This window comes from Prunus persica, chromosome G8 (genome assembly GCF_000346465.2).
Source record: "Prunus persica cultivar Lovell chromosome G8, Prunus_persica_NCBIv2, whole genome shotgun sequence".
In the NCBI taxonomy this organism is placed as follows: Eukaryota; Viridiplantae; Streptophyta; class Magnoliopsida; order Rosales; family Rosaceae; genus Prunus; species Prunus persica.
In genome coordinates this window covers 13,197,271-13,208,758 of record NC_034016.1, presented here as the reverse complement: position 1 = coordinate 13,208,758, position 11,488 = coordinate 13,197,271, and the positions used below count along the sequence as shown (strand labels likewise).

The 11,488-nt window shown below is 33.4% G+C and overlaps 1 long non-coding RNA gene across 1 annotated transcript; it reads right to left on the bottom strand.

Moving 5' to 3' along the window:
• LOC109950754 lies at positions 4,599–5,425 on the bottom strand. The gene is made up of 2 exons (XR_002273047.1): positions 5,077–5,425; positions 4,599–4,932 (listed from the first exon to the last, which is right to left on the bottom strand). It is a non-coding gene; the product is annotated as an uncharacterized LOC109950754 (long non-coding RNA).

Below are 11,488 nucleotides of genomic sequence, written 5' to 3'. Positions count from 1 at the left end.
CTAAGTTGTCTTTTGAGACGAAAACTCTCGTCGCGCAAATTTTTTTACCGCCAAAAAAAAGGAGCCAATTTTCTGTCCATCTTTACGCGACGAAGCTTGTATTTGTCGCGCAATATTATCATGCGCGACGATTTTTGTCGTCGCGCAAGCTTTTGGCGCCAACCAAAAAACCCGGGTTTTTTTCTATTACCTTTGCGCGACGAAATTAATTTAGGTCGCGCATAGATTGTTTGAGCGACGAATATTTTTGTCGCGCTATTTTTCTGTTGTTTGCGCGACGCAAATTTTTTTTCGTCGCAATAGTGTTGTTTGCGCGACGAAAACATATTCGTCGCGCAAACTTTCGTCGCGCAAATAGTAAATCGTACTAGTGATTGCTCCTTCCTCGCTCTATCTGACATGAGCAGAGCCATGATTTAAAGTAAAATTAAACCAAAATCAGGAAAGTAAATCAATTCCTAATTAGAATCGGAAACTAAAAAGAAGTAACTAATAACTTACTAGAAATGCGTCCTTTTTCATATTGTAGTAAGCTGGTCAAAGTGAGGTGGAGTTGCAGGTTCAATTCTGTTTGGTGCGCTTGGAATGAGGCAAGTTAGATAGACGGAAGACGTAAACCCTGATAAAATTCATACTGAGAAAGAAAAAGGTCTGTAGGTGTTGAGAAAAGCAATGTCTATAACTCTATTAATATTGATAATGGGTTACAATCAATGTAGCAGACAATGAAAGACTGCGGCTCTTCACATTTACAATTGAGGTAAAAGGTGTGTATATATACACAAGAGACTATATAGAAAACCCTAGGGCAAGGACCCCTGAGGATGACTCAGCAGATAAGAACAAGGAATATGCTTGTCCTTGTGCTGAATATGCCTATGTGACCGTTGGAGCATAGTAGCTGTCATAGCATGGGTGTGTTAACCATTTTCTGGTTTTTGCTGGGTGTGATGATCATTTTGATCAACCATAGAGTTATGGCTAATAAACCCTACTTCAGGAGAACTATGATCTGCCCATTGCAGGATCTCATTGAGTTTCCAAGGTGAGAGCATCACAACAGAAATTCAAATTCAACCAAGGCACAAGGTTTTGAAAGAGAATTGCTTTAATTTAAAAGAGGAAGAGACTTGATGCTAGAGAAATTCTAGTAAAGGCTGGTTCCATGCTAGTCATGCCAGAGATTCAATGTGAAAAATGAATTGTACGCAAGATTTATCCTCCTTAACCTTCGGCAACGGTAAAAGATTTGTTGAACCCAAGTTTTGAGCCAGGCAATCGCAGCATGACGTACGTTAAGAAAAGCTTCTAAGGGGGATTTATAGTACAACGAAACTGATACCTGCAAACCTCATTTGTAAATCCATTTTTGAGTTGCATGCAAGGAAAAGAGGAAGCTCGCATGATTTGCATGTAAGTGACAACAATGATATCAAGTGCACAAGGTTACACTCAAGTCAATGTCAATATCAAAGTCTTGGAGATTACCTGACAAACCAGAACACAAAAGAATTATGGTGAAAAAAAACCAAAAGTCTGACCTACTCAAATTAAAATTTATCTGCAAACTAGTTTAAGAAATCTAAGACCAAAGTTACTTGAGTAACTTTCATCCAAAGATATTTATATGAAATAAATTACCTAGTGAAAACATTTCAGGCCATCACCAAACTTGGTACTAATGAACATGATCGATCAACATTTTCCAGTCATAACATGGTTTTTTTTTTTTTTTTTTTTTTAATGAACATAAAGTTTGAACTGTTCACATGGCCACAACCCCCTCACTCCTCCCCCCTCCTTAAAAAGAAAGATAATATACATAACAAAGCTTTTGTTATTCAAAAAAAAAATTAAAAAAGGACCCTCCTAGTTGCATTAGTTTGTACCTTATATATATTAATTTGCTAGTTTCAACATATCCAAAGTAGATATTAATCTTTCACTATATGATATTTTAATATCATTTTTACAACATATGTTATTCTTATTCAGTAATATGTTAGAATTATTTATATAATACGTGAATTTTGTGTGTCTTATTGAAAATTTTTAAAAATTAGGTCTATAAAACATTAGAAATACGTACGTACATGTACAATATGACTATTGTATGTTTGCTCTTCAAAAAACATGAGACATGTATAGAACACCAATATATAATTGAAAAATACGTAAGTACATATATATAAAAGACTATAGCCGCTGGTTTATACTATTTATTAAAGACAAATTTTATTTTTAAAACAGTACAGCCGCTCGGCTATACTGTTTTTCAAAAAAAAATTAAAAATGAAGTCTAGCCGTTCGGCTATACTATTTACTAAAAAAAATAAAAAATGGAGCATAGCAGATGCCCAGCGCCAAGGCGTCCACATGTAAAATAGTATAGCCGTGCGGCTATACTATAAAAGGGAAATATAAAAGAAGATCCCATCGATTAGGTGCCATGTGTCAACACAAGTCTATTTTTTTTGTAAATAAATTTAAAAAACATTGAGTATACCGTGCGTACTCCATGTACAATATGACTATTGTATGTTTGCTTTTCAAAAAACATGAGACATGTATAGAACACCAATATATTATTGAAAAATACATAAGTACATATATATAAAAGACTATAGCCGTTGGTTTATACTATTTATTAAAGACAAATTTTATTTTTAAAACAATACCGCCGCGCGGCTATACTATTTTTTAAAAAAATTAAAAAATGAAGTCTAGCCGTTCGGCTATACTATTTACTAAAAAAATTAAAAATTGGAGTATAGCAGATGCCCAGCGCCAAGGCGTCCACATGTAAAATAGGATAGCCGTGCGGCTATACTATAAAAGGGAAATATAAAAGAAGATCCCGTCGATTAGGTGCCATGTGTCAACACAAGTCTATTTTTTTTTGTAAATAAATTTAAAAAATGGAGTATAGCCGTGCGGCTATACTATTTTTTTGTTTTTTAAAAAAGGGATTCTTCGATCTAAGTCCAAAATCTCTAGCCGTAATAGGATTTAGTCCACACCTTTTTTGGCTGTAGATTTGGGTCCATTGACTTTTATTAATTTTTTTCTTGTGTCAATTTTACCTTTTGAGGTAAATAAGAAAAGAACATTAATTAAAAATCCAAATTAATGTATTGATTCTTTCCTTCTAAATGGATTTCATATTTTAAATTTTGAATCCTTCTATTGCCACCATTACACATCTGTACCAACAGAAAAAACATTTCGTCAAGTAAAATACTTTAACAATTAACTATTGCAATATTTACCTAATATATAGATCAAATATAATTTAAGTCATGAAAATAATGACCCATATATTTTATCTTACAATGAAAATTAAGACCCATAGGCAAGCACCAACATGAAATTGTACCTATCCATAAGGTTGATTTGTGAGGATTCAAGCATATGAACAAATAAAAAAAAGTTCATATAAAACAATGAAAGTAGGAGTATTATTGATGATGTCTTCCCAACAAATATTTACCTCATTACTAGGTAAATATAAGATATCCCTAATTACTAGGTAAATATAAGATAATATACCTAAACATTAGGTAAATATAAGATAATGTACCTCATTACTAGGTAAATATAAGATAATATACCTAATTATTAGATAGGTATAAGATAATGTACCTACTTACTAGGTAAATATAAGATAATATACCTTAATACTAGGTAATTAAAGACAGATCACAAACAACCAACATACATGGAATTTTAGTATCTGGTGTAAGCCTTTTCAAACATCCCACTCAACCTTATCACCTTTTGCCAATCGAATAGAAGCCCCTGCTTGTAAGCCATTCAACCCAAAAGAATTACAACCACAAAGACCTAATATCCAACCTTATCGCTTTGCATACCTCACCTTGCAAATTATAAGCAACTTGATAAATACCCAATTAGAAAATCAATCAAACAAGGATTTTGATTTCGAATGAAACTCACGATAGCTGACTTCTTGGAGAAGTTGGAGGGCTAAATGGGAAAAGAATTTGGCTCCACTGACTTGTTGGTGAAAGTTGCAAAGATTGTGGCTGTGAGAGAGTCCGAATTGGTTTAGGGGAGACAATATCATAATTATTATCATAAAAGTTAATTACCTTATTTAATTTTTAGGGGCATGATGGGAATAATTAAGTAACTTTAAAATGAAAAAAATAATTTGTAAATATCAAAAAATAAAAAAAGAATGTAATCATACGTGGCACAAAAGTCAAATGACTTGTATCAACAACAATAACTACGAGGATGACATCCAAATTCTATTTTCGATTTTGGACTTATACCAAATTTTTTATTTTAAAAAAAAGAAGACCCTCTATCTATTAGGCACCACGTGTCAAAAACAATGTAGCCGCCGCCTATACTATTTAATAAAAATAAATAAACAATAAAAAAGGACCCTCCTAGATGCATTAGTTTGTACCTTATAAATATTAATTTGCTAGTTTCAACATATCCAAAGTAGATATTAATCTTTCACTATATGATATTTTAATATAATTTTTATAACATAAATTATTCTTATTCAATAATATGTGAGAATTATTTGTATAATACGGAAATTTTGTGTGTCTTACTGAAAATTTTGAAAAAATTACGTGTATAAAATATTAAAAATACATACGTACATGTACAATACGACTGTTGTATGTTTGTCATCACGATTGGTGGGGCCTTCTTTCGTTAAGCGGGAATTGGAGCATCGAGTTGAGTCTTTTTCTATACAATGCTCCCCGAAACACAGGGCAAAACCCTAGAAGAAATGGAGCTCTTTTTTCGGTAAATACCATAGGTGGAGACAAGCCAACACGATGCTCAAGCATGGCACTTGTGGTTGTGGAGGCTGGAAAGCAGTAATAACAGCACCACAGGCTCTGCCTCCTCACTCTTCACTTGCCCATTACTTAATAACAGCACCTTGCAGTAGTTAAAAACTCAAACTTCATCAAATACAACATCTTTTCCTTTTCCACCAAGCTTCTCAGTGCATAGTGCAAAAGATAACCCAACAAAAAATAAAAGAAGAAAAATGGAAAAAGATTGTGGATGAATCAATCTCACCTGCTGCAGACCATGATTAGCTTGAGGTGGTAATACAAGGTGACGAGAAATACAATCCAATTGCCTCCGTGCTCTCTTCTCCATTGTCGTCGTCTTGTTTACATGTACAGCTTCTGAATCCTGCCCTCAGTAAGACTTCACGGAGACATATTTGTTCTTGGACTTTTGCTCTGATCAAAATCCTAATGGGTAGTTTTAGTTGAAGCCCATAAGGTTGATAATGGCCTTGACGAGATTGGGCTGAACTGTATTTATATGTATGGGATAAGTTTGCTGTCGTTCCAGTCTTGAGCTGGACAAATTTGATCACTACACCCTAGCATAGCATCTGAAAATTTTCCCAGCTTTTCAATTTTGACCCTTTCATTGATGTTTCTGAAAACTTCACAAGTAGTATTAAAAAAATTTCAAAAATGTCAAAAATAAAATTATCATTGTTGTCCTCATCTCATACATCTTCGTCGAGTATAGTGAGTAAATTTTTTAGCATGAATGGCAAGGCTCTTCATTCTTTGACAACATGTTTTAGGATCAGTTTGAAACTGTTATTTTAAGAAGCACTTCTACTCATATTCACTTTTATTTTAAAAAATTTATAAGAAATCCAAGTACTTTCTAGAGCAACATCTGCTATGTGAAGTAGGTGCTATGACCTATAGGTACTTTTAAATATTTCTATCAAACGTTATCAAAAGCGTTTTTTATTAAAATAAAGGGCATTCCAAAATCACTCCTAAACCTGTTACTATATATATAGTTAGTTAGTCCTTTATTAGATGTATCATGAGAAATGAGCTTATCATAAAATTTAGAGGACCCAAATTTGAATCACACGTAGTCCTCCAATACTTAAAAGAACAAAGAAAAAAAAAAGAGCTCGTGAGTCATCTTAGAGAATATTGGCCCCAAGATTTAGATGAGGCAAAATCAGAAGTCATAATATTAGGCGCCGCACATGTGTTGTATGAACAAGTAAAGTAATAGAGGCAAAATCTGAAGTCATAATATTGGTCGTTAACCCCTTTTTGAAATTGTCCAAATACACAATCCAAAAGGCCCTCCTCTCTTTCTCCTCCATTCGAGACAATTAACAGTAGTAAACACTTATCAGTTAGCCAGTTATCCACATTGACCACTATGAACATAAATTGCCTGCCCAGTGCTTATCCAACCGCCCACCTTAGTCTATCCTTTTTTTTGGCCACCTTGTAAACAGTACATGCATGCATTTCCACTTGGTTCACTTCTTTATTTTCTCGCCCTTTTAAGAAAGTTTTGTTCATAATTAAGAAAACTGGAGAAGATCTTCTTCATGCCCCTATTTAGGATGGTCTTCCACCTATCTTGATAAGTACGTGGTGAGTTTTATTAGACACTCATCTTTCTTAATACAATTATTAAGAGCATCTCTAGTGAGGGGTTGTATAATGAGGTATATGTTAAATATATACCATTTATGATCGAAATCACCTGTAATGGGCAGGTGTAAATGATTGTAAAAATGCATAACATCCGTGAGATACAAATTTATATGCACATGTGCATCCTTTTTTACATCCCTTACAGATGGGGCCTACATGAAAAAATATGAAAAAAGATAGACAAAAGTGAGCAAAAAGGCAGAATATAAAGATACTTGCCCAAGACGCGTGGCTAGAGTAGTTGCTAGACAAAACTTCATACTTAATTTGTAACCACATAAAATAAAATAATTCATTGTTGCTGATTACGCTTCTACAGTGAAACTCATAATTAATCAATTAATCAATAGGTAATATATATATATTTAGTAGCTTGTTCTTCTGATAATTTTTCTATGGATGAAATCATATCTTCTCCAAATTTAAATATTTTTAGGTCTATTTATTTGAAAAAAATAAAATAAACCTAATACACACAAAATTATGTATAAAGTTAACACAAAATAAAATTTTAACACAAAAACGAATTAAGACCAAAAAAAAAAAAAATTCAATTATACATCTTTAGATTTACATCTTCCTCATTAGAGCAAAAACCATATTTACAACCCCCAGAGGTGTAAAGGGGATGTAAAAGTAGTTTTACACCCCCGAAAATACATCCCCCCCAACACTGTGGATACTCTAACCACGCTACATCAACCTAAAAAAGGCTCGAATCATGAGCAGGGATGGTCCTACATCCACTTGGGCGACTTGATATTTTATAGTCCAATACACTAAGCCATCAAAGCACACCTCCATACACCTCATCCCAGTGATCCCACCCATAGAAAATCTCTTCTTCTTTTTTCTTTAGTTAATTAATATTTATTACTCAGCCTTTTTCAGAAAACACACATTCCGAGAGAACATCCTTTACATTTTCTGTCCAAATTTTTTTTTTTTTTACCTTTTATAGTGTACATAAAACGTCAATTCATTTTTTTCTTATAAATTTTGGCTGCTTCTTCTCATTTTTACTTTCCAAGTTGGCTTTGATGGATTAAAATGGTTCAGTTTTTTTTTTCTTCTTCTTTTGTAATGGATAATAAATATTTTCAATTATGTTCCTTTCATGGAGAAGTTTATTGTGTAATTGCTAATTGACCTTAAAATTCATACTTCAATGAAATTCACTAGTTCCGTCAAGTGTTTTAGGTTTGTATGTAAGATAAATTTAGCCTATTCTATTTTCAAACCCTGAGTCTGTCCCTGATCATGAGATCGAAGATAGATAAACCTCAAAACTTTTAGCTTATAAATTCTCACACCAAATTATTTTAATTAAATTCACTGAACAAAATACAAAAATCAAAGTAGCAAGCCACTAACCCAACCCATAAAGTCCATCTATATTCAAGCGAAATACCATCTTTGTGTTATAAAATGAACTGGTATATGTGCGAATATTGAGCTGCACGTAAAGTAGATGAGACACAGTATTTAACGAGGTTCGGCTATGCCTACATCCCCGAAGAGCAGCAGCAGTAACTTTTCCACTATGTAAAATAATAGGGCTACAACTTTGTGTTTACAATATGTATGGCTCACTCAATTTTCTCTCTTGGAGAATTTCTCTCTTGCTCTCTTTCCTCTCAACTCACTCACCCTTATTCTTCCTTCTCTTCCTCTTCTATATGTGTAAACTTCTCTTGATAGAGGTATCTATTTATAGGCCTAAGACATTGGTTGTTCACCTCACAATATAATTGGTAGACAACATCATTAATATTCTTCAATCAACAACATCATTAATATTCTTCAATCAACAACATCATTAATATTCTTCAATCAATTGGGTAGTGGTTTGGTTTGGTGGGTGTGTGGTTAGGTTTGGTGGGTGTTAGTTGGCTATGTGGGCTTCACCTATTCTTCTTTACTTATTCTTCTTTACAACACTTTGATGAATATTGACATTTGAATTTTGAAATGATAAAGTGGGGTTCTGCCCTTATTTTTTTTATTTTATTTTTTTATTTGCAAACTTCAGTATGATGCTACTGAAAACCATTAACATTTTTAGTTTGGGTAGTGGTGTCGTGTTGTTGATGCCCTTTTTAGTTTCCCTCCCCTTCTTGGGAATGGAGCAAGAAAAGAGAGGAGGCTGAGTTAACACCAATGCCCCAATTAGATCTTTGAATTGTGAAAGGACTATTCAATATTCGACAAAATTGAAAGTTGGATCCAGTTGAAAATGGTAGGAGAGCACGGGCTGAGTCATGGTGACCTGCTTCGTTGAATCAAATACTTGTTTAACATTGATAGTTTTCTAATGATTTCTGGTGGTGATCCATCTTTGTCTTAGATAAACTAGTTTATTGGTTGGTTTTGTTGTGACCCATTAATTCAACAGATTCAACCTGCTATGCAAATCTTGCGGGTCAATATGGAATCTCCCTTGAAGAATTAAATGGATCGTTCATATTAATAATAGGATTTTACAGATGTGTGTATATATATATATATATATATATATAGAATCTCACCAATACCAATATTTATTAATATCATAGTGTGAAGAGAAACCCTAGCCGCTAAAAGAGAGAGATTTTCTGATTTTCTGATCTCTTTGGATTTTCGGTGTTCTTCGGCTCTTGGTGAACTTATGTCAATCTACTTTTTCTTTAGCAGATCTATTATTTCATATCTAGATTTTGGCTATGCCTTATTTTGCGAGGCTGCTATTTGAGGTGTTGCGGCTTGGTCATGGTAGATCCACTGCTCATTATTGCGTTGAGGCCCTAAAGTAACTAAGTGGTGTTGTCTATGTCATGTCTCGAAGGAAGATTAGTAGCAGTTGATTTTCCTTTTATTGGCGTTGTTTTAGTTTTTTATTTTGATTAATTTTGTTAGCACATAAACTCTATGAGTTTTCTTCTTCTTTTCTTTTTTTTTTTTCTTTTTCTTCTTTTCTCTTATGATTCCAGAAACTTAGTTGAGTTTGCTAGATATTCTTAATCTCTCTAGGAGAGTTATGCCAATTAGCAACTAGTTTTTGTTCTTAATATTATTGGACTAGATTCGGAAAAATTATTATAGAAAAGTTATTTTCGAAAATAATTCTCTCCAGATCGTTTCAGCTTTTTAGTTGACTCGGGTAATACTGTATAATAATCAGAAAACAAAATAATTTATTAAGAATAATGCAGATTATGAGAATCACAATAAGTTGAAAAGTATTATTAATTGGGTAATGAATTGAAAATAAAATAAGGATCATGGTGGACCAAGAAAGCATATATGTAAAACGCGGGAAACTTGTATGCTGTCAAGATCTGAGCCACATAAAACCCTAGTTCATGTGTGATTCACATGCAGCTAGCTGTTGTCGTATCCCTATCTGTACTAAGATTATTTCTAGCAATGATGAATTTTTTTGAAAATTGACAAGTTAGTGGGAGAGAGAGAGAGAGAGAGAGAGAGAGAGAGAGAGAGAGAGAGAGAGAGAATCAAATGTTTCCCAAACGTTTGTGTTCTAAATGATTTTCTCTCCAATTTGTGAAATGGAATTTTGGATGCATGGGTGGCACGTAGCTGCAGATGTGTGGAGAGCAGAAAGATTGATCAGGAAGGTATGCTTTGTTCAATTGTCCATTTACTTGCCGGACGCAACCATATATGTTTTGTCATTATGGTTTCCATGGAATTTTACCTGTTCGGTGCTCAAATTTGTGCAAAGAAATTTAAAAAGAAGAAAGGACTGATGTTCGTTTACCTCATCTTCCACATTCTGTTTTAGAGCACTACAAGGACAACATTTTGTTTTTCTTTTTATCCATTTGGCTCACTTTTTGACTCACTTATTCCCATTAAGTGATACCGTTTGACAAATAAATTATTGACTCTAGCTTTATAGTTTATGGCTATATTACTATGTTGATTCTTTCTGATAAAAATCAAATTAATCATTTTTTAATATTATTCGTGAGGAATATGGAAAGATAAAAGAAAAGGAACTTATTATACAGGTTCAATCAAGGATTTCTCATCTATTGGAATCGAAATTTAGAAAATTAAATTGTCAATTCGTTTAGTCTAACTATATTCTTTGCTGACATGACGATTAGGTCGAGAAATCAAGAACAATCACTTCCATTCGAATGTGTGCATTGCAAGGCATTTCATTTCGCGGTCGTAAACTTATATTGATTGTGTTGGTTTTGACTTCTTCAAATGATTGTGACACAAATGACGGAGTGATCAACTATTCTACGGTGATGGAAGGTGAAGCAATGCAAAGTGGGCTCGGATGCAGTTACATGCATCACAGGCAAATTCTTAGGTTGATTGTAGGCACATTGTATGTATGTGGATAATAATAATAATGTACATAATCCACGGAAAGCTAATCTAACACCTAGGGTTAGTCAGAAAACTCATTTGATCAAAGGATGGAAATGCAAATGCCCCAAGTTTCTTTGTGACATTTGAAAGATTAAATAAAATTAAATAATTAACAAATAACAATTGAAATAAAAGGTTAGGATAGTAACTTAAATAGGAGAGCAAAAATGCTAACATGCCCAAAAACAATTGATTAAAAAGGGATAGAGTTTGAGAGAAAGTTGAAGGGTATTTGTTCAGCCGCTTTGATTTAGTTCTTGTGATGGTAGGGTAAAATTTCTCATTTGCTCGAAAATTCTTTGTGGTCAACAAGTCAACTTTCTTTGGTGTGCGAGCATGCCATTGTTAGCAGTCAAGACCCTAACAGACTTGTGAAAAATAGATAACTTGCGCCCCAAGTTACTGACTTTAAACAAGTGATTGTGAATTTGGGTGAGGAATATCTCACAAGTAAGTTCTTTTTTTGCCTTAGACTGGTGAGAACTTCACAATTTCTCATAGTAAAAACTAGTAGTTCTTGCCAAAATGAATATTGAAAATAAATCAAACTGTTTTAAAGAGAACTGCCTATTGCACAATTCAAAACAAAAGGGAACTGTTATGTC